The 25678-nt window shown below is 35.8% G+C and overlaps 1 protein-coding gene across 2 annotated transcripts in view; it reads left to right on the top strand.

Annotated features, from left to right (window-relative positions):
* The first annotated feature begins 2868 nt into the window (after nt 1-2868).
* Nucleotides 2869-25678, top strand: part of LOC122351051 (leucine-rich repeat transmembrane neuronal protein 4) — a 167092-nt gene continuing 144282 nt past the window's right edge. Inside the window, exon 1 of one of the 2 annotated variants that reach the window (XM_043247896.1) lies at nt 2869-2982. The gene's annotated coding sequence lies outside the window, so the exon portion shown is untranslated. The remainder of the gene's footprint in view (nt 2983-25678) is intronic. The other variant, XM_043247895.1, reaches the window with a different exon arrangement.

Genomic DNA, 25678 nt, shown 5'->3' with positions numbered 1-25678 from the left:
GTATATACAGTACACACATTTATGGATTTTTGGATTTGATTAATAACGATGAATTGTTTGACAGCTCTCTCTCTCTCTCTCTCTCTCTCTCTCTCTCTCTCTCTCTCTCTCTCTCTCTCTCTCTCTCTCTCTCTCTCTCTCTCTCTCTCTCTCTCTCTCTCTCTCTCTCTCTCTCTCTCTCTCTCTCTCTCTCTCTCTCTCTCTCTCTCTCTCTCTCTCTCTCTCTCTCTCTCTCTCTCTCTCTCTCTCTCTCTCTCTCTCTCTCTCTCTCTCTCTCTCTCTCTCTCTCTCTCTCTCTCTCTCTCTCTCTCTCTCTCTCTCTCTCTCTCTCTGTCTCTCTCTCTCTCTCTCTCTCTCTCTCTCTCTCTCTCTCTCTCTCTCTCTCTCTCTCTCTCTCTCTCTCTCTCTCTCTCTCTCTCTCTCTCTCTCTCTCTCTCTCTCTCTCCTCTCTCTCTCTCTCTCTCTCTCTCTCTCTCTCTCTCTCTCTCTCTAAACATGCAAAATAGATTTTTTTGTTTGCCGTCTGTTGCTGATCATTACACCACTGATACGGATTCTGTTTACACTGCACCTGGATACAGCCAGACCGTATTTGTGGTTGCACGCGTTCACCAGGAATGTGTACGTCAGATTAGTTCCCGTATGCAGCATGAAGCAGCTTTGACTGACTCACGCTCTAACCTGTCAAACAGCCTCAGAAGAGCTGGACCGCACACGTACCCTGGATCGAGCCATTAAAGTGTGATGAGGACAGCGGTGAGCAGGTGGAGCACATTTCTCATCGCTTTCTGTGAGGGCCGGCCCACGGCTTGCGTCCGTCCTGGCACCATTCCCATGCTTTATTTACGGAGTCTCATAAATATCATAGGCATATCAATAAACAATGTCAGATTTTCATTTTTCCCCTTACCGTAATCAAATCACTCTATGCAGTAATTCTTCCTGATCCAGCGTACGCACGGATTAATCTACCCAGATTGGAAAATTTAACTTGTGGGTTTTCAATCACATTAGGAAAGCAGAGTTATATTTTATTTACGCCAAATGCTTGAAAGCGCTGTTTTATTTGCGGAGCTGGAAACATACAATCTTAAATAGTTGATGATAGCCTCTGAAATGACGGTCGATAGCAATTTACGAATGAATGATTTTTTCATGCTTTTTAATTGTTAATTTGATATAAAAGTTACTCAACCTCTTTATATCGACCTCCTGACTGACTGATAGCTTATTGAATCTGACCGCGGGATGTGTGGTAAAACCACGTTAAAAGACTCACGATTGCGCCTCAGTCCACGTTCCCTTGTTTTACCACAGGAGATTATTTTTGGATTTGAATATAAATGTCGCTTACGGTTACGCTCTGTGATATTTGCTCTTATGATGCAATGACGTGCAAGATTTATATGATCCTCGGAAGAAAGTGGAACTACTAGGAGTGGGACAGAACTTCGCAGAAGTCTATTGCGCCATAATGGACGCCGCTTCCATGTCCCCTTTGATGAATGTTTTTCCATATCAGACACAGACTTGAGGCCAAACTCATCCGTCTTGTAATTCAAACTCAAAGAGCAATTTCCAGGCAAAATGTTTCGGTTGTGTGTTTGTACATTTCCGTGCTTGCGCGCCAATAGCTGGTGGTGCAGCCCGCTGGATTTATCCACTGATAATGATGAATGCGCTATTTGTTCTGCTGTTTGTTTGACCTCCGCCGGAGATTTTTTATGGGCGTAAAAGCACGGTGTAAACTGTAATTTATCGAAACGCGCACTGGAAAAGCTGCGTCTGCTCTGGAGGATGCATTATTAGCTCATTATGGGCCGGAGCCTGGGAGTAAAAGGGCCGGTGTCGGGTCACCTGATGCGTCTGCCACCTGGCCAAACACCGCAGAACCCGCATGTGGTCTGAACGGCTTCGAGTGACCTGGATTTTTCCCTTGTAGCCAGCAGCATGGCTTTGCTATTAGCCTGTTTAGTCTATTTGAAAAGAATTCAAAAAAGGGGGCGATCGCAAATCTTTCTTATAGTTATGGCTTGTTGATAAACTTGCAATTCTGAAAAAAATAGTAAAAATTGGGAGTCATAAACGCAGAATTGCATGATATGAAGTCAAAATTGAGATATATAAACTTGCAATTCATTGAGAAAAAAAAAATCTGAATTTAGAGATATGAACGGCAAGAAAAAAAAAGTCAGAAATCTAAACTTATCTCTTTTTTTTCTCAAAAATGCAAGTTTATACCTCACTGTTCCCAGTTTTTCTCCCGATTCAGATTATTTATTTATTTATTTAATTATTCATTGCAATTTTATATCTCCCAGTTGTGAAAAAAATGTCAGTACAGTACTATATATACATATATATATATATATATATATATATCACAATTATCTTTTTATACCTGACACACATTATATTGACTATACATTGTATAATATATAAATGGCATAGAGCACAGGGACATGAGCTCAGTTTGAAGAAAAAAATGTCTTGCAAAGAATAATTCATTAAGCACAAACAAAAAATATATTCTGCTCTCAAAATTATGCTGATAAAGACTTTCGTGATAGAGTTATGTGCATACATAAATGAGCATACATGCATACTTGCAAAACAGCTACTGTATTACAAGAAAATATTTATTTTATTATATACTCTGAATAATAGTAAATAAAACCTTTTTTTAAGAATGCAGCTACTTATGAATTGCACTTAGCGGAGAAAATGTTTACGTTGGCCTAACTGGGTCAAGCTAACCAGCTAAACCAAACTTGTTGGGCACAGCCAAAATATGAGACATACTTTCAGCCAATCAGAGATGAGATGAGGGGCTGATTATTGGTTGGCTGGTTTTGTCAGCAATCACAGCGTTGTCTCACCTGCAGCAATTAGAAAAATCTAACATGTTTGAAAACACAAAAGGAAGGCTCGTAGATGACAATACCGCAGTATGATCTGGAATATAATACACCGCAGAGTCAAGTGAGTTATGACTATTATTTTTTCCATTCTTGCTTAACAAGTATGTATATATATTTAAATATGCTGTTGTTTAAGAGGTTTAGGAGACTTGGCGTGACTCTAATGTCTCATTCACTCGGTCAAGTGCTTTTGTTTAAAGCAAAACCTTGCAAACCTAACATTAGTTTTTCTCTGACGCTTTTACGCTGTTGTCGTGCAGTGACTGCTGATCTAAACGTGTCGCAGTGAAAACATTACTTGGTTTGCTGACACTGATGAGGGTTTGTTGAATTTACAAGAATGACTTGTGATAGTCTTGTAAGCTTCAGATGGAATGGATCGAAAAATATTATCATTGCTGAGCCCTGCCAGGCTGTATGTCCCATTAAAAAAAAAGAGAGAGAGAGAATGTGATTACATTTTTTCATTATATCACTAGGTGCCTTCTGTAAATGGATTGTCAAAATTAGATGCCAGACTAATATGTGTTGGAGAAGTTTAATTTGATTTGATTTAAGGAGTAGTTCTGTCCTGAGAAATATCATTCATCATTGGGATTTGCATATTTAAATACTAAGTTGCATTATGATATATGTGGCTATGGAGCACATGAGCTAAATATTTCACCAAGTTTAACAAATTATTTTAATTAAACATGATCTTTACTTTAATATCAAAGAAAAATGTATAATTTTGACCCATTCACTGCATTCAGGTTTGCAGTGTTGTGTTCAAGGCTCATTGAAAATGTGTTTCTGCTGAACGGGTTGGTTATGTCTGATGCGATTGATGTTTTGAGAGCTGGAATCGGGCGTGTTTGCTGTGCAACCTGTCTTTATGGTGGGAAGAAATTTTTTTTGGCATGTTATGATGCCTGTAAGCTGTTTGAAGGAAGTTCCTTCTAATCATTGGGTAATATCGGACATCAGGCCTTGGATATCAAACGCAGCGTAAATCAAATCCTACAATTTCAAAGAAACGCCATAGTGAGTTGCTGGTAAATGTTTGGGCATAAATGAAAGTTATGTTTTCTTCTGTAAACAATGCAATCACAGCTGATTTGCTTGCTGCTTTTTTTTGTTTGTTGAGGCACTTAAAAGAGACCAATGCAATTCAAGGAGATGATTGATATCATTAAATTGTTCTTGTTTCTTCTTGATCTTGATGTGCAACATTATTAGTTGACTTTGGATATTTATAGTCAATGTATATGTTTTGTTTTACTTCTTTCCATCCAATGCACACCTAAAGTGAATCTTGATACATTGCAACATTATATTTAAGTATTAACCAATGACCTTAATTTTTTTTTTTTTCCACTGTATGCTATAACATTTTGATATCACAATTCAATTGTAGAATTATTTTTGTTGTTGTTGTTTTTATTTTTGAATTATTTAGACAAGAGGGGACATATGCAATGTAGGACATATGAGACAGAAATTATAAACAATAGACATAACGTGATTAAATGGAGAGGAAACTGAAACATTTACCTGCAATCATATGTTTCTCCCGAGACACATACCAGTAATTTCTCATTTAGAGCTTCATAAGTGATCTTAATGATGCCTCAAACTTTGCTCGGAGTTGTCTGCAATCTAAATATTTTAAGTAAAAGGAGAAGAGCCATTATCTGCATTAATTTTACAGCTCTATACTCTTTCTATATTTGAACTACTAACTAATTTGTATATATTTCACAGGAAACATCCGATTTGAAGCAAGCACTTAACTGAAATGCAATTTATAATTCCATTAAGTCTGAAAGCAAGTATTCCTTTCTGCTGGAAATATACAATTATAGTGCAGTATTTATAAGCAAAAATACCACTCATGTCTCAAGAACCATTAATAAGCCTCTTTTGACCACTTAATTACCGATAAAGCTGACATGTCTCGTCTTCAACGCGCAAGTCGAAGTTACTCCATTAAAGCAGAGAAGATGAAAGCACGAAACTCTGCCTCATAATATCAAAAGATCAGAGTTTGAAGCCAGAACGAGAAGGCTGAACGCAACCGGACGTTCCCAGACGTGGTTCGTATTCGGTCAGTTCACGCCAAGTTAACGGCGCTAACATTTCTCGACAAAAATCATTACGCCATTTTTTTTTTTCCCTGCAAAAATATCGTTCCGCAGCTGGATGGATAATAATGAGCTCGAGTGCGAGTTCAGCTAATTTAACAGACTTCCTTTGCCAAGAAGCTCTAATTCGAACTCTCGTCCACGTGAAATCATTAATCAAGGACCATCTGCAATTACCAGGCCGACGGCACGCTCGCTCTCACCTTCTTCTTCTGTTCTGGCTCATTTCTGCTCGGTGTCCGCAGGTTAATAAAGAAGAGGCGAGACTTCTTCCAGACCTGCGTGATGGTTCGTAGCACTAATAAGGCCAGTCGTATTTTCTATTATTAGCCTGAAGGATCCCTCCGTGCCTACAACTTACTGGATATGACAGTGACCTTGACCGTTTTACAGCGCAAAGGACGGCCCAATCACTCCCGATAAAGACTACCTGCTCGCATGGCATGTGTACCTTTTGTGCGCTTCTGTATAATATGTACCAACAAGTACATATTACTGCGTGTTTACCAAATTAATGTACTTTAATAAAGAGCAATTACTTGAAGAATAGCATGTTATGACTTCAAAACAATATTAATAAGTTGAGGTATTTGGAAAAAAAAAAGCGTCGCATTATATCCGGCTTCATACCGTATCTGTGTGTTTTTTCATAGAAGCTTAGGATAGGATAAGATCACTTGTTCACCAATGAATCGTTTTATCCTTAAAACCGGATAGAATCACAACAGTTCACACCACTCCAGCCAATCAGTTAACACCAATCCATCGATAACATCTGAATCACCATAATATTGCTCTTTTGGTGGGAAGAAGTCATCTTGTCTAAATCAGGAGAGAAACATGCACAGATCAAGTAAAACAGAAAGACTTGTCTTTTAACAACACGCAGCTTATTACTTCAAGGCGTTAATTGATGGAGTGGAGAGGTGTGGATTACTGAGACTCTCATTCTGACGGCACCCGTTCACTGCAGAGCAAGAATCTAGTTCTTTTACGCATTTGAGTTGTACAGAATGAGAAGTGCTTCAAAAGCAAATCTATTTACTTGCGTGATTCATTGGTTAGCGTGGCACAAAACTATTTTTGGCGCAATCTGCCGCGAGCTTTATTGCAAACACCATCAGTGATGCCTCTAAAGTGAATGTAAAATGATGGGATAAAAGATGCAATATGTGCCTGTGCATTAGGCCATGCTCTTTAAGTGCAGCCTACATACAGATGTGTGTGTGTGTGTGTGTGTGTGTGTGTGTGTGTGTGTGTGTGTGTGAGACAGACAGACAGGGAAAGTCCTGTGGTCATGTGTCACAGTGCCAGATGGGAAAGATTTCTGTCCGAGAAGCTCTGCCGTAAGACCTAATGAAATCTTAATTCTAATGCGTCCGTCACTGAGAGGGATACGCAGGCAGGGATTTATGAGCAGGAGACAGAAATGGTCAATATTATAAATCTTGAGATCTGCCCTAATGCCTGAAAATCACAGGATTAGCACAGTTTCTTCTCTCAGGAACAGATTGTGGGTTTAGGCGGTCTCTGATAGTGTGATTAAATGTTTTTTTTTTTTTTTTTTTTTAATCTAAACGTAGGGAACGTGGTAAACTTGGCGTTAGTGTGCGTTGGCTTTGACTCCAAGGCCACGGTTTATTTTGCAGTGGAGGATCTCAGAGGTCAAGCAGTGATATCTGAGAATGAGGTCAAAACGATTCATGCTTGAGATTATATTTACGGTGGATGAGAAGCTTGAAACAAAGTGTATTTATTGCATTAAGTATATGCTTGGGTATTAAGTATATGCGTTTAGTCCCATGTTTGGTCCATGTACAGCTTACTCTGATCAACATTGACCTATATAAACGGAAACAGACCGTTACATGACATTTAGTGTTGGGTTACCAGAAACAACAAAGCCAGTCAGTAACAATGAAAATCATTGAAAAATCTATGTTTATATATATATATATATATATATATATATATATATATATATATATATATATATATATATATATATATATATATATATATATATATATATATATATATATATATATATATATATATATATATATATATATATATATTGTTATTGTGTATTTATTTATATGTGTGTGTAAAAAAACTGTGTGTGTATGTAAACTATATAAATATAGCTGATTTTATATTTATATATCTTACAATGTGGTGCAAAGCTGAATTTTCAGCTTCATTATTCCATATCTACAATGTCACATGATCCTTAAAATCAATAAATACAGTATGTGTATTATTATATATATATATATATATATATATATATATATATATATATATATATATATATATATAAAATAAAATTTTACAGCCTTTTTTATCAAATGTAGCAATGGTGAATGTTCAGATTTAGTTTAAATACATAAATCTGTGTGTATTTAAACTGTGTTGTCATTTTGATATTGTGATCATATTTGACTATTATGACACTGTTATTGAGCAAGGGAGTTTGTTTGTAATGTCCAATCTGTTTGGTATGTACTTGCATGAGTGAGTATTGAAATATTTGATCAGCTTCAACCCAGTCTAACACAGGATATTTTTTTTGTTTCCTGGTTTAAAAAAAAATTCAAAATCTGGTCAGCAGTGGAGGTCTCTAGTGAGGATCTGTGTGTGTGTGTGTGTGTGTGTGTGTGTGGACTTGAGAAGCTCACAGATCAGGTCCTGAGAGTACTGACTCTAACATAACATCTCAATCAGATGTCCATTTGGGCAGAACCCAGAAACCTGCATCAAAAAGTGGGAATTGAAAAAGACACGGGTGGAAAAGCAACACTATATGAGAGAGTGGATGTAGCGCGTGGTGCGATGCTCCTATCATTCATACGATCGATGACATTTTCTTAGTTTGTTTTTAAGTTAAGTAAATGTTACAATTGTTGATTTGAATTATTTTAGTTACGTTTAGTTTTTAGTTTCAAATTCATCTTTTTTTTTTTTTTTTTTTAAATGCTTTATTATTATATTTTAAATGTAATTTAAAATCTCAATACTTTAATTACTTTTAGTTATTTATTAATTACAATTTTAATTAATTTTAATTACTTTCACATACACTGTAAAAAGTAACTTGTTGCATATAAATTTTTCCAACAGCCCAATTGAATTATTATTATTATTTTTTTTTATTTATTATGGCAACATATATCCAAACATATTATTATTATTATTATTATTATTATTATTATTATTTATTATTTTATTTATAATGTTTGTTTTTACTTTAACATAATATAATACATACTCATAAGACGCGTTATGAGTTTCGTCTTCTGAAAATAATTAGTAAAATTAATAAACTAATGAAGTCTTACTAACTGAGATATTACATGGCGGAGCGATTTGTGAGAAATATTAATTCCAGAATAATTCAAGCATCTCCAGTATAGGGCAAACCTACCATTTTCTACCTGTATTACTGATCCTCATGAGTTAAAATAATTTATCACGCGCTGTCCTCTTGTCCGCTTCACACTCGTTCTGTTATTTTTTTTCCCTGACACAAGTGGAAACTCTAGTTAGTGTGGTGTATTCTGAGAATGGATATCGGGTGAAGTGCAGTCTGGTTGTAGGAGGACAGCAGATGTGTGTTAGTGATAGTGGAGGCGTAACACTGACAGATATTGAGATTTGTCCTCGGTGCTGACTCACTCCCTCACAAGCCTGCTGCTGAATCTGCAAAATACTGTAAAACAAAAAGACACCGATGGGGAGAGTGTAACGTCAAACAGCTGTGTTGAGACACCTAAATAGTTCTCCCTCGTTTTCCGCTTTCTCTCTTTCACCCCAGTTCTCATGTTAGCTGTATTTGCTCCCGAAAGGATCGGGAACTGGCATAAACCGCTGGCTCGACATATGTACGCTAACTGCCTGCCAATGGCTCGGCCTCAAATTCTTCCTGCGTGCGATTATTAAAAAAATTAATTCAGCCAGAAAATGATGATTTTTAAATCCAGGCGTCAAGCATTATCTAATGCTGTTAGTAATAGAACAGGAATTTGCGAAGAATTAATTTAGTTCTGAGCGTGCTGAATAAATGTAAGAGCGCTAATGTGCCTTTTATTGGGCTCTCATCACAAAAGAGACAAATGTCTCCATCTGCATCTGTTGTTATCTTCTGCAGTCAATTCTATTGATTGAAGGAAGAGATGATTTAACCTTTCGTGGCAGCATTCATATCAGCATTACCTCATTACCTGCATGTCTGTAAACCATATTCAGCCTGTGTGTGTGTGTGTGTGTGTGTGTGTGTGTGTGTGTGTTTACATTTTTTTTTTTTTTTTTAAGAATACCTCCTGATGCCTTCAAAAGGTTTTGTCTGACTTGGCTCTCTCTCTCTGATTAAAAATACAGTACAATCAGTAATATTTTGAAATATTTTGATTTAAGTGTTTTAAAACATTGCTTTATTATTATTATTATTGTATTATTATTATTATTATTATTATTTGTATTTATTATTATTATTATTATTATTATTATTATTATTATTATTATTATTATTATTGTTATTCGTGTTATTATGATTAGTAGTATTTTATATTATTTTATTTATTTTTAAAAATATTAACACCAATTATTCAATTTAGTAAGTAAATAAAATACTACTTTTGAAAGCATTTTTAAGAACAGTGCATTACAAAAGCATTTACTATATTAAGTTTTATTTTCTGAAGTAAAGATATAAATATCTGCCAGTGGGACATACGTTTATTTTTAATTCAAAGGTAAAACAAGATTTTCATTATGACTTGACTGGCCAGATTTTTATTTTTTTCCTTATTTTCATGTTGAGTCTCAAACTAGATTTTTATGCATTTTCAACAAACAAGACTTAACGCCCTGCTGCTTTGCTTCTCAACTAAATCTGATTTAAAAAAAATTTTTGTCTTGCAATTACCAGCCCTAACTGCTTTTGACCGTTCCATAAAATGCTCTGATTTCTATGCTTCTATTTTTGCTCGTCTTAGTTAAGATTATGAACGTCCGGTGCTAATATATAAGCATAATAATCCACAAATTATGCTTTGACGTTTAAAGAGTTGCTAAACGCTTCCAAATCTATATCGCCAGCACTTTCTGTCAGAAAGTCGCGGCATTCGTCAAAACTGAGTAAAAGGACGCAAGATTCAAATGCTAACACATCCCTGAAAAGAAACCTTTAGCTTTTGTAAGTTAAAATAATTATTTACTTTTTTATTTATGCATTATTTTCCCTTAATTTATCTCGAGGGCGTCCCCATCGCCCAACAGCGCTGTAAAATGCCATCTGCGATGGCTCCTAATTAACGCAATTAATAACTAAACTCTAGGGCCTGGTGAATTATTCACGAATGCAGAGGTGACAAGCCAATGTTTTGCGTTTTGATTTGCATCTCATTAGCCTTGTTTCCAAGCCGGCCAACTTCCGTGCCCTCGAAAGACCCCCCTCCACATCTGCCGCATATCTGCTCATCAACAGGTTTATTTGCCTGTTCTATCGTGAGACAGGCCTGTGCCAGATCACTCATTAGCTGGTGGCCTACTGGGCGCTGGTGGAAGTGGACCGGGTGCACTTAATCAGGGATGAGAAGTCTTTACGTCTGCCAGAACTGAGCCCTTTTAGTCATACAAGTCAGCAGTGATCTTCACTTGAGCTTACAAAGCCTGACAGGGCCTTCCTAGTTTGAATCATTTATGCTGCATAGATAAACTGTTGAATATGGAAGCCTGTTTCTGCCCTTGGGAAAAAAAAACACACACAAATGCATTTTTTTGTAAGTAATGTTTTTCAACTAAGTATTTCTTTGCAATGTTTTATAGATTGAGTTTGTGTGTGTGTGTGTGTGTGTATATGCATATATATGTGTGTGTGTGTGTGTATGTATATATGTGTCTGTATATATGTGTATATATGTGTATATATGTATGTGTATATATATATAGGTATAGATATATATATATATATATATATGTATGTATATATGTGTATATATATATATATATATATAGATATATATATATATATATAATGTGTGTGTGTGTATATATATATATATATATATATATATATATATATATATATATATATATATGTGTATATATATATATATATAGAAGAATTTATTTTTTTCAACATCTATTGTTGCAAAATATCATAAAAATAGTTAATTTGTATCATGAAATTCTAGTACCTAAAATAGTTCACAAATTTCATTAAAGTTTACGAAAGACTTCTTTCCAATTCAACATCTCTTTTGAAATATCTATTCATCATAAAAATCCTGGAAAAAAAACAAAAACATTGTGGTGGAAAATAAATATTTACTAAATATGTTTCACACACACTTTTAGGATCTTTTTTAATTATTTGTGTTGATTTAAAGTGTGATCTTCTCTGTACACACACACACAAGGTCAAAAAGTGACTTTTTGTCCATAGAAAGTACATTAACTGTAAGAAGTAATTTTTTGGAGAATAAAATTCAGTTCAACTACATGTTTATTCTGACTTTTATTTAAAAGAATAAGGGAGCATATTACATTTTAAATGACAATGTACAAACACAAAGTTTTAAAATTTGCAATTACAATCAATTAATATTTGGGGTGAAAATAATTGTCTCTTTAATGTCTAATAGATTTTTTCTCCTTTGTTGTAAATATGGTGTCTCTAAAATCATGAAATGAATGCTATTTAGTTTTTTTGCTGAGGAAAAACAAAATTGCAATTACTTTTTATTTTTTATGCTTAAACTCTTTCTCATTTTTGACCTATATACAGTATCACTGAGAACTGTAATTTTGATAATGGTATGTAATTCTCAGCAGAGCCCAAAGACTCCTACAACATTTCCTTACGGAGTTCAGCTTCATTTACTTCCTAAATAAAGCAACTAAGCTACGCGGCTAAAGACACCTAATTAAACGAGGTAATCCTGGCCTTGATGACTACACGGACAAGCAGCAAACTCAAAAAAGGAAAAAAAATATAAAATAAATATAATATATCAACACCTAATAGATCAAAGCGCTATTTTTGTGTTTTGTGATTAATGAGTCCAGAAGCGCTGTTTTCTCCTCGCACTTTAGAAGATCTTCCACCTTGTTCAATCTCAAGGAACGGTGCATGGAAATGCAGGGAAGTATCCTACTTCCTCCAAGCATCTGCCAGTCTGTTCACTTTAGATGACCTATTATGAAATTAGTAAACGAAGTGAGCTCATTATTCTCTCTAGTAACAGTCATCTGTTGTGTTGACTGAAAGAAAAAGTCGCATTTGACTCCCATCGATGATCTATCAAAAATAGTTTAGTTAAATGTACTGGCGAGTGAACGGTAGTTTGGTTTCTTTATTAAAGCCTATTTTGAGAACTATAGATCCCCACGGCGCTTCTGCAGTAATGGGTGCCGTCAGAATGAGTCCGAACGCAAGATAAAACCATGACAATAATCCATTGACCACCCAGTCCATCGGTTCATTTCCTTGTAAACCAAAAAGCTGTATGTTTGTATTCAACATTAAGGTGCTTTTAGCCTAAATCACGGAGCTTGATCTGAGATTGATATGCACATTTCTTTTCAGAATTTTCACAGGGATGTTATAGACTGGAGGACTCAGATTTTGAAATCGGACGGTCTTGATGGGTATGTTTCACGCAAACACCTTACACTTGAAAGATGTTGGATGGTGGATCGAATAGTGTTTATCCCGACGTGCACCCATTCACTGCAGAAGATCTACTGGCGCAAATTAAAGTATGCTAAAATACAGTAAAAACAGCTGATTTTTGCGATTAGTTATGGGTTTTTTTACATGTAATTTGCATTCGTAAGGCAGAGCAGAATTATTTTTATTTATATACTATTTTGCTATTTTATTTTTCACTCTGCAGCATCACTGATGGACGGATCAAAGATTTAAAAAAAAAAAAAGGCAGCAATAGTGCTATATTTTCATTAAGTGACAGTGTGCACACGCTAACACATGGAGATCAAAACACACCTACAACAAATAGCTAATACACATTAAGGTTCTGAATATAGAGAAAATCAATTCCATCCATCACTGTCATTTAAATGGTACGTATTTGTTTTCTCTGATTACTTTATATGTTCTAAAACAGCAGTCTAGTTCATGCTTGCTCTGTCTCATTTTTCTATTGGCGGCAGTGCCAGTTGGTTACATTAAGCCGCGCTCTCACGCTGCTCAAGCACTCAGTGACTCCAGTGTAAGTAAATGTATCTAATGATCAGGGAAGGAAAAGGCTAGCTCACTGCCAGCAGTGGGGAACCCAGTTATATTATAGCACAAAAGCACGGCTACAAAACAATCCCTGACCCACTTTTGCCCCTTCTTCAAAATATTAATGTCAGTAATATTAAAGAGGTCATTTGATGGAAAGGCAGACTCTTTCGTAGGTCTTGGGTACATGTTCGACGCATTTTGAAAAAAATCTGTATGTTGCAGAACAGAAGGCTCTGAACTTGTGAACTTTTTCCCCACCTTGTTCTAATTCTGCTTTCATAACCCATCTCTCGCTTTATAGTTTGGCAACGAGGAGGAAGCGGGTTCATTTGTACATGGTGTTCCAATTCAAGGATTTCGCAGTCCCCGTGAGAACCCAAACTTGTATAAATTGTACATAAAATCACATTGTTTATAAATCAGCCTTGATTGCTCAAGGAGACATGATTCCGCAAAAAAAAAAAAAAAAAGTATTACAATTCTTTTTTTTTAATCTGCTGTGATGTGGTGCTCTAGCAGTTTCAACATGCCATCTCCATTCTGCCTTGTGTTTTGAAAATAAACTGGGAGTTTGAACATGAAACTACATTATGACTACTTTTACTACAGAAAAACCTGACCGCATGTTTGCAGCATCCTCAGGAAAAAAAAAAAGAACGAATGAAATGAATGACCATTTTTAGTATTAGTATATCTTTTATTTAATATATATATATTTTTAAAGCTTATTTAAAAATATATTTTCCTGTCCATAAATTTCAACAAGAAAATGCATATAATCTCTGCCACATTTGGATTTTTTATTTTATTTTTTTGTATAACTTGAGAAAATGTAACAAATGTGAATAAAAATCAGAAGGAACATATTTTACAATGTTTATTAAATTAAATTCAATTCACAATTATATTAAATTGCATTAAAAATGCAAAAATAAAAATAAATATAAGCCAAAATGAAGAAAAATACATTTGACAGTTTGGAATGAAAAAATTAAATATCACAAAAATATTTCCAACAAAAATACAACAAAATACTAAAATGAAGAAAAAATTTGTCAATGTAATAAAAGAAAAAATATTTCAATTAAAAAGACAAAAACTAAATGAAGAAAATACATACAAAATGAAAACTAACTTCATTCATAAATTTTATTTTTAATCACTTTTTCTAAATAAAGGTTTCTGTAAGATTAGAAATATTTACTTGCCCTGACATATATTTAAAAAAAAAAAAAAATTTCATTATTTTTTTATTATTTATTTTTATTTTTAATCTTTTCACCATAAGAACATTTGTCCATGTGCAGTGGAAAGGTTCTCTGCAGACGCAAAGCGTGATGCCAATAAAGTCCATATGCGCATTTGTGTGTCTGTTGAATCAGCTGCACGTCTAGCTGACTGTTTTGAGGGTATTTGTTTGTAGATATTCCAGGAGAGCGGCCGCAGCATCTGTGCGGTGTCTGCCGAGTTCCGCCTGACTCATGACTCTCATTGTCTGATCACCAGTCACTGATGTCACGACATCCCGGTCCGTGAAGCGGCATGGCTTGACATGTGGGATCGCCAGACGGCGCAGCAGGAGCGGGCTTCATTGCTCGACATACCAGCGTCCTTCTACCCCGCCAGCCGAGGAGGCTTAGCCAGAGCAGAAGCCCGGCTTCCAGCAACAGCACGCGTTCTCCCAGAGCAAAGCTTGTGGTTATCTGTGTTAATTACATCGTTAACGTCAGCCCTCTGTCTCACTCACTTCCATACATTCTGTGACACTTACACCGACTTGTAGACTGCTACACAAACAGCAATTTGACTGATTATAAATACAAACGTATGCTAAACTATCACACTTATAATGCAATAACCAAATTGGCCGGGTTTTAGTTGGATTGAGCCATGGCTCCTTTTTTTAATCTTTTGTGGTAATGAATGTCTCGCCATATTCACGCAACACGGTGTTCTCACCGAGAAAAACATGGCTGCAGAGCAAAGACGATACGGACTAATTTGTAATGGTTACCTTGGTATGAAACTAATTTTGAAACATATTCAAATGATACATTTAATTTTGTGGCCTTAAATGCACATCTCTTCTCTTGATCTCCCACTGATCGTTTCTTCTTCTTTTACTAATTAAAGTGCAAATAAACATGAACCGACATCGCATGCATTTGTCGCATACATAATTGCGGGTTCACCTCTATCGACATGTCTGGTCGGGTTCGCTGACATAAATGCTTGTGATTGCAAATATCTAATACTATCGAATATATGGCTGTTATACTCTTACGGTTTTGAGTAATGCATTAAAAAAAAATGCAATATATAATATTAATTATTGCTGTAACACAGAAAGATGATGCATTACTAATACAATTTTGTAATATTATATTTGAACAATACATTTTAATCCGCGTGATACTATGGTTCTCAGTGTCAAATCAACACACAGCAGAGTTTCATTATGAACTGCGGTTTAAGTTAATCAAATCAAATTGAAATCAATCTGAATTAATCGAAGGAATGACTGAATAAAGTTCTTATTAAGACGGGCATTTGCCACCACCTATCGATGCTGTTAGCTTATTATTCACACTTTTTTTTTTTTTTTTTTTTCAATTTTAAAATTTATATTTCACAATTTGTAAGTGTTAATAAAATATTTCTTATCGTGCTATTTTTTTGTAACGTCGATTCAGTGTTTTTTCTAATTCACACACAATAATAATAACACAATAATTTATCTTTTAATAATAAATTCATATTTAAATTACAGTATGCACTAATCTATTTTGAGATTCATTTCATTAATTAATCGGGTACATTGTGATATTTAAAAAAAAAAAAAAAAAAAAACCCTGTCTTTAGTCTTACTAAATAAACTCTATTCATCTTATTGATGTTTTTAATTGTTAAAAATTGTTTTTAAAAAGAAAGTTTGTCTAGTTAGAGGTCACAGAGAAAATCATAATCGTGTCTTTTCACACCACAAAATATTATTAGTATTTTTCATTAGCTTAACACAGTTCATTTTAGAATAGTTTTTTCACTTTGAAACTTAGATAAACGCTCATTATTCGCTATCATCGCTTTGTGTGATCCTTACACGGGAGACAGAAAGTGTGTGGATTAGTTTAAAGTGCCCTATTACATATAATAAAAGTGTCATATCTGGTTTTGTCAGTCCTCACTAACAGGTTGACATACATGCAAGGTCAAAACACTTTCATTGTCATCATTCATTATAAAATGCATTTATTTTTACGTTCTTTTGACTCTCAAACAATCGTTTTTTTTTGTTTCTTTTGGTTTTTTCCCAAACCCTCCTTTGCATGATGCTAATCTGCGGCGTTTGGTCAGGATTGCTCTGGTTTTCATTTCATCATTCCTGTAGGGGACTTAGGGGCAGCTTTGTGTACAGTGTTATCGTGAAATCTGTATTTTTACTGGAACCCATTAGCAAAGAACAACTTTGCTTTTTCATTCACACTAACGCAAAGACCCCACAAGTGGGCTGGAATATCCTGACGATTCATGTTTGCAACATAGAAACGACTCCGGACGAGCTTTAAAAATGACTTTCCAATGATTCAGTGTCAACTTTTCTTTGAGAGGCCGATCGCTACACACGGCAATTTTGATATTAAACTTCGCAGGATGTTTTCATTCAGCTGCGTCACACACCGCATCTATACAAAAATCTATAATAGGCCACTTGTAACAAACCTTCCGTTGTTAATAGTTAGAAATCTGTAAGGTGGTGCTTGAAGGAGGATGCGCGGTAATTAATGGTAGACGTCAGAATGATTTGCAGTCTAAGCAAAGCGGTTCACTGGCTTTTGAACATTGTTTCTTCCACCTGAAATGTGGTCCTAAAATCCCAGAGGTATTCACAGGCTGATTCGCCAGCACCACCGGCTTCTCAAGAACCCAACGGCTCTTTCCGGCCCAAGGTCGCCTCGCTTGAGATGACATGGAGTGCTTCAGTCACACGGGTGACCTTAGTTTTGATGTATGTCCCGCTTTCTGTCTCGCATTTGCCTTGTGAGGTCGAGCAGCTGCTGACTCAGGGGCTGAAGGGAGTGAAACTCTCTCCGTGCATCCATATCATTAGATTTATAGGGCTCCGCAGGTCCTGCAGAGCTCCAGTCTATTGGATTTATGACTTCAAACATATTCATGCCCCTTTATTACTACCCACACCCTGTAGGCATCTGTGTGTGAGCCAGTGCTCTTTGCGCCTCTTCTCTGAAGGTGGAGGGTCAGCCAATGTCATTGCTCAAGTTACCTTTATGATAATGTGCATATCTGCATAATCTCTGCAGCTACCCTGATGTAGTTGTACATGTTCTGGAAATGAGGGGTGTCATTATCTGTAAATCAACATTTTGATGGGTAATACTTGGAGTAGTTGAACTAAAATGAAAATTTGCTGAGAACGCATTTCCTCAACCTCAGGCCATCCATCAATTGCCCAGCAAATGGATGCTCTGCAGTGAATGGGTGCCGCCACAATCAGTCCAAAGGGGATGATAAAAACATCACAATCCACACCACTCCAGTCCAGCAGTTAATGTCTTGAAGTCAAAGTTGTGTTTGTGAGAAACAACCATTATGCATGCTTAAACTTTTTAACCTTTTTACTTCTGGCCAAACATGAGCGCATATAATCTGTAATAATGTTTCATCCAGGTAAAACATCCATCCATGTTCTGCCCTCGCCAAAAATCCACCCACACATTTGTTTTTGAGTATAAACTACGCTTTATTTCTCTCCTGATTTAGACAAGATGACAGCACTAGGTGTGCAATAGGTGGTCTAAGATCTGGCTGGTCATTTTCCAAAATCAGTTATCATTTCTTGTCAATGGAGACTTGAGCAGCAGAGCACGTGGATGTCATTATTTAGTCATTTAGGAGTACTACAAAAGCAAGCAATGTACTTTCCTCCTCGCTTTCATTTAGGATGTTTCATGACAACGCATATGACAATCAGCGGATGTTACTGCTTCTTTATTGTTATAAATGTATTTTTATTGTTGTTAGCGTAGTTCATTTCAGATAAACATGCATGTTTTTAAAATATGCTAATATATAAAACTAATGTATAAATATTTTTCACACATAAAGTGTGGTTTTTATGCAAATGCATCCGCTCTCAACAACTGCTGATGCACAATCGCGGCAGCCGCTTGGTTGTCATGGGAACGTCCCATTGAAGATAATAGGAAATTACATCGCCCTTTGACAAGTGCAACTTCAAATGACACACACATGTGTCTGCTTACTCCAATGTCCCCACTAACAAGGGATAAGGATGATAACCTGATGATTTGGAAAATAACTAAGGAATCGTGACGATGCAAAATATGCAAATCGTTAATAGTACCCCAGAGACTCCATACCTATTCACTCAGAGATTCATTAGTGATGTAATGCCACATTTCTCCAAATCTGTTCCCATGAAGAAACAAACTCATCTACATCATGCGAATGGCCTGGAGGGTGAGTACATTTATGCTACTTGCATGGCTCATTAAACGTTTTATCAAGAGGAAAATGGCAGAATTCACCTTGCTAGTAGCTTTACTCCGAACTTTTGCGCTGAACTTCTGTCAACGTGTTTTTGTAGTGCTGGCCTACTTTTTCTTGGAATACGAAGTGCAAAAGCGACCGATTTTTTCTCACGCCTATACCGCACTGGGTCTTTAGATGGTTTACGCCGCTGCCCTCTTGAATTTGTGTGGATGTTGACATCCGATGTGGCCATGCCCTCTTGTACGCTATCAGAGAAGCTGCCCGCCCCAAAGGCATTGTGTCCGTGATTCTGAGAGGTCACAACCATTAACACTCAGTTTTCAGGACGAATTTTATCTCAAATGCTTGAGATACCGCGCTGTGTCATGCTGGTGAAATAATTTTATGTATTATTAATCTTTCTCTGCAATTTAAAAAGACAATGTGTGTGGTTTATTTGTTTTGTAAGTAGTACAGCAATACAGTTATTATCCTTTAAAATTATTATATATGTAAATATATTTAAAAATTATATATGTATACATGTATTTGTGTGTGTAAAGTTAAAAACACAGTTCTTGCTGAGGCTCGCTGGTATTGCTGCAAAGGGACGTGAATGGGCAGCCACACCGGCTCAAGTCCCCAAGGAAAGATCTGGTGAGGAGCAAGGGAAAAGGTAGGACAAACACCAAGGATCCTGACGACACAAGACAAAGGATATACACCCATTATAGCCTCCACAAACGAAAGCTTCACAAACGCTCTCTCCATCTCAAGTCCAGAATTCGGAGTTATTTGAATAAATAGGTTCCTCATCTACAGTTACAGGAGGTGGAGGAACCTGAGTGTATTTGATTGCTTATGTATTTGAAACATGGAACACGGATGAATTTAAGGCTGCCACTGAATAAGGGTTTACAAGTGAATACTCCCATAAATTTGGGCGCTGAGGGACAGGAATTTTACCAACAACATAATCAGAAGGCTCCTTTCACCGGTGGTGATCTCCCCCAAAGTCTTCTCTGAAAGAAGTTGTGGAGCAAAGAAGGGAACCGCAACTGGATTCCAGACTCTGTTAGCGGTGGATGGTAACCTAAACTACATTCAAAAGGTGGGAGGCCCATAGCTGACACTGGTAATGAGGTTATGGAGTATGGTGTGTGCCCAGGCGGGATTCAGTGACCAAACATCATAACGTATTTGAGTCCCCTGCTGGAAACCACGATACCGGGAGACCATAAATGCGAAAGATTTGATCCTACCCTGCTGTTAGCAGAGGGTAATTTAGGCAAGGTGATGAAATAAGTCTCCTTTGGAGATCCTTTGTGAAATAAGGTCCACTGTGTCAAACAACCGTGAGCTGCCCAGGGAAGGCAGGGTCAAAATCCATGAGACCAGGTCCCCTGATGTCGAGAGAAATGGGAACTCCACCAGAATCGTTGTTTAACTGGTGAGCGGCTGGTTCTGTCAGATCCATGTGTGTGTTCCACTTCCACACCACTGCCAGTGTCCTGAACTCTATGGAGTAACCGAGGTGGTCCTCTCCTCTTTGACTGGGATCATCAGCAATATATCGCCGCTTGCAGCCAGCCCCGCGATCGAAGACTTTTTCATACTCTGTTCGAGGTAATGGAACAAGGAACAGCAGGGATGGCTATTCTCCTACACCGCCTCGGCAGCGCCACCTTCCAAGACAACCACGCCAATACTCAGAGCCACCTTGGACTCTGGTGGTTCTACAAGATTGAGCTCGACACCTGCTCTTACTAGAGCTCGTGGCGACGACGTGTCCGCTTAAGCCACGCTGTTCTCATCATCCTAATGCATCCACTGAGAATTGTTGTTCATCGAGATCTTTTGAAGACCAGCAGCCTCCGCTGAATCGGGATATTTGGTCACATCCTTCGGTCAAGGATTTAAGTGCGAATGCATGACAAACAGTTCATTGAATAAAGCCAGTCCAAAGCAAAACAGACAAACCTAGCTCCTCTACCGAGCTGGAACTGGGATTAACTAATATAACATAATCATAAACTGAAGTTTACAGATTTACAAAATACATTAAAAAAAAAAATAGGTAAAGCATTTACTTTAAAAACAATTCTCAGGAATTGCTAGTAAAGCAATTGATTTAAAATGACAAAACTGAAAGAAGAAACATCTAAAAGACTTGAAAAGCATTTTCTTTGGTTTTGTTTTTTATAGTAATCAGGATCATTTTACAGTGTACTGTTTAGGAAATGAATGTATTTATTAGTTTCACAGAAAGAAACTCTGACATTATAATAATCCAAAGTGAAGTACGTTCTGAGAAAAGACCTGGTCATTCGCTGTTTGTATGCTCCAGTTGATCAAATAATGCAAAAGACTCAGACATTTTTATTTAGGATGGTTAAACAACAATTTTGTGACCTTCATTATTGGTGTCGATTTTTGCAGTGATTTTTATCTGGAAATTCTGCAAAAGAGCAAGAGTAAGTATTTTATATTCAGCACGTGTCATCAATGTATGTTGACCTAAATGCACCTGCTCATGAAGAATACGATCATATTTCCATGGTATAAAATGTCTATCTGACTCATCAAAGCCCAACAGCTGAAAAAATTCTGCCACGGCACATGCTTTTAGTCTAAAGCTTTTTTACATAGAAAGAGAGAGAAACACTGAAATTTACACTAATAATAGGTCCTTTGTCGGGTTGGCTGACATCCCTACATGCTCATCTCTGTTGAGTATCTGAATAAACATTGTGCTGACAATGTCACGCCTGATTATTGTATTCATGTTCCACAAAGCGCTATATTCAGCTCATGCTTTCGATGGTGAGAGAACATAAAGGTGAATCAAATAGTCAGAATAGATTTTTTTCTTTTTTTTTTTTGTGACATACTGGAAGCACATATAACAAGATTTAAGATTTCTTCATTTGCCATTTCGTCCAAAGCTACATAAAAAAAAAAAAAAAAAAAAAAAAATATATATATATATATATGTATATATATATATATATATATATATATATATATATATTTTCTAAATCTAAAAACATTTACTGCTTCTTTTTTTTATGCACACATACATGAAAATAAATGCATTATTAACAGCACAATAAATGATAGATATTATGAACTGGCCTAGTGATTAAAAAAATGTAGAAGGCCCGATATTAATTTATATTAATTTTGTCTCACAGATACTGACCTCTTATAACAAAGAGCCGTATCGGTGAAATAGTATATACGCTGCTCTTCATTATTGGTCATATTTTATATATAATGCTTTTTGCATTCGCTTTATACATTAAAAATGAAACCAAAATATAATTGCTGCTGTAAATTGTTTTGTAATGATCCTACAGTGTATTTGAATGATCAAATATAGCAGAATATATATTAGCAGCAGCTGATTTTATTTAAATGTTTTTGCTTATCACAATTTAAAAATCTAGTTTATATTATGATGCTTTTTTTGGTAGCACTTTATTTCTACAATACTTGATACTTGCTACATTACAGTGACGATTACAATAAGTTAGTACCATGTCAACTAACTCTCTTATTAGAGTACATAGATCGTCTGCATAATATTGTTTTATTGTTATGGTCTACGACATAATAACTTTGAAAGCACGTCACTTTATTCTAACTCACCAGTCTCACTAATACTCCACTAATACCTAATGAGAGTTATAAATGTAAGCTGTAAATATTATTATGTGTTAAAGGGACCATCAAAATAATGTGAAAGCGCTGGAAATGGTTATTTTGAACCAACTTTAAACCCAATGTCCTTCTGGCACTCCTAGTGCCATAATTTCAGTGGATTTTTGGCATAAATCTTGAAATAAATCATATGGCGAAGAGTCAGAGAAAGGATCAGATGTTCATGTTGTGAATGGGCTTACGCTCTCTGGGCCTTTTTAACTCGGGATTTTAACTGAATCTGAATTAGATCTAATCCTGACTTTTCAGATACAAAAAGTACTCCTGATTTTAAATGGCTCATGAGTGACCACCCCAGACATCGAGAGCATATATAATACAGATACAATAAATCATTAAACATTTGTCGCATTGCCCAACTCAATGCATTTCCAAGCTTATGTGCTAATGAACACTAGCCAGAGATACTAGGCAACATATTTTGTAGTTCGTTTATCTGCTAGTTCTCTTTGTCCGCATGGAATGCTTGAAACATTTAACGTCTATTTCTGCCTCTCACTGACTCATGATTGCATGCATAATAGATCAGCAGATTCCCCGCGGTCATTTTTTAAGCTCACGGAGACCAAACCGAAACGCGAGCTGGTGTTATTCAGATCTGTCAATATTGGTCTCAAAGAGAGGAAGGTGGGGTGTTCTTAATCTGCAGACTTTCCAGCGGTCCTCCGCTGACGGAGCTCGACGCCTGAAGCTAAATCTGGCTCTCGCCGCAGCATGTTAATCAACCGCCGAGTCTGTCACGCTACGGTGCTGCTGGCTACCCACCGCAGGGACATTGCAGACGCTGGGTTCGGACGCATGCCGTCCTTCGTCTCCACCGCCATTTATAGAAAAGTTTGAAATTCATTAAAATCAGGCCATACAAAACTTGTTCTAGTAGCTCAGGTTTGTAATAGTTATACATTTTAACATCGAGGTTGTTAAGTTAACCCGCAAGCCTTGTAGCTAGCATTAAAAATAAATAATAATAGATTATGGATATATTATTATTATTATTATTATTATTATTGCTATAATCTAGAAATGCTACAACAATTGCAGATAAAAAAGTTTCTTTTTGCCAGCCACTCAGTAAATTCATAATTGCATAATATTAATAATTCATAATTACATAATAATAATAATAATAAAGGCAATAATAATAATAATAATAATATAATTTTCATTGTTTTAAAGGTTTAATTTTTCCCATTTAGAATTTTTTATAAAAAGAAAAAGCAAAATTATGTGTGTGTGTGTGTATATATATATATATATATATATATATATATATATATATATATATATGCTAATTTTACTATTTATTAAAATAATACAGTACCTATTTGATGACTGTTCTTTGCATATTGCTTTGGAGTGTGTGTGTGTTAGTATACATAAAAATTTTTGCTTATTTGCTTAGATTTCTGCTTTCTTTAGCAAATAAATAATATTCCCTACGGTAAAGAAATAAATAAGAGGAAGAGCTGTACACAAAGGTTGTTTATTTGAAAATCATACTACACCGTTTTTGATTTACTGAAAAAAACAGGTATTCAAAATTAGAGTCATTTGTTCATAACGCACTACAGGCACTTTGTAACTAAACGAAGATGCAAAGTTATTTTACAGTGCACAGTGTTTTATCGTGATCGCATGCAACATTATGCTATACCAACTTTAACTAGCATGATTTGTTTTTCCACAATGATTTTTGAGTGTAAGCATCAGAGTATTATGCTGACAGATCGAAGTACCATCAGTATACTGTATTTTGTCTTTTTTTTTTGACGCCGTCACACAGTGTGGGTGTTGTCTGATTATTCATGATAACTGTATTAGTATAAAGTGTGCGCTTTGAGATGCAAAGGGAGCCATAGAGTTAAACGCTCAGGACGCTCAACAAAAGCAGCCAAACGCACAGATTTGTTAAGTCTTTAGGATATTCCAGATTCGCATCGATGGATTAAATCTTCACGACAGACTTGAAACCCACATCATTACTAATCTCTTCGCACTTCCATGAAAAATTGGATTCGATGTATAGCCCGGGCCAGTAAGTCAAAGTGCTGTGATTCATTGTGTTCTTCGATGTGAAAAAGGTCCGCTAAAAATGTTGGATAAAAGATTGTCTAATGTAAGGGGTTAACAAAGGTCTTATGAGCCCGCAAGACGGATGCTTTTACTGCTGCTGAGGCACTTAGTGAGAACTCTATTAAAGTTTTATTTCTGAACTCCACCCAAGCATGTAAATCTTTAACATTCCGCATTCTATAGAGCTTGGCCGGTGGAGGCGGCTGAATACGAGAAGGAAGGAGAGCTGCAGTGTAGATGCATAGCAGATGGAGTTGCGAAGTCACGCCAGCGCGAGATCGGGCGATTATAGATATGTCGCCAAAATCCAATACATGAATCCACGCCCGAGAAACAACGCGTGCACGCCCGAGATTTGTAAGTCACAAGTCAGTGAGGTCATAAAGATAAAGTTAGACAGAGATTTTGCTTAATTGTGATAAATACATTTGCAATCGTGAATTTGCTGAGTCTTTATAAGTTTAGTTCTAAAGTCCTAAATTAGATAAATGGTTATTATAAGACAGTCGCAGCCAAAATCTTAGTTGTATGCTTGAGTCATGTCATCATGCATGATAAAATTATTATTATTTTTTTATTGTGATTTATAAAAGTCTGTATTTCAGTATTTACTAAATGTTCTGACATAGTTCATCTAATTAGTAAACTTTTATCTATTTAGTGATTTTATATTTAATATAAGAAGATACAAAATATTAATATTGTTTTTTTGTTATTTGACATATTGCTCTTTATAATGTATGTTGAACTAATTTGAGTAATCTGGCATAAATGATTCAGCAATACTAAAATATAATTTTAACATTGTAATAATTTCATTTGAATCTTTGGGAACAATTAATTTATAAGCTTGTTATTTTAATTAGCTATTTATTAGTGGTAATTCAAAGTACATATTACTGTCTTATCTTTACATAAATTAGTCCTACCCAACACCTATAACTTAACAAGCACCTTTAACTATTAATAAATAGCAAATTAATTCTGAAAAAGTTGTAGTTAATAGTTAACAAGTGTCACCTATTCAAATGTTACTTTTTTCCCCAATTGGCTCTATTGGAGATACTATT

This window comes from Puntigrus tetrazona, chromosome 8 (genome assembly GCF_018831695.1).
Source record: "Puntigrus tetrazona isolate hp1 chromosome 8, ASM1883169v1, whole genome shotgun sequence".
Lineage (NCBI taxonomy): Eukaryota > Metazoa > Chordata > Actinopteri > Cypriniformes > Cyprinidae > Puntigrus > Puntigrus tetrazona.
The sequence above is the reverse complement of the archived record's forward strand: the minus strand, read 5'-3'. Positions and strand labels throughout refer to the sequence as shown.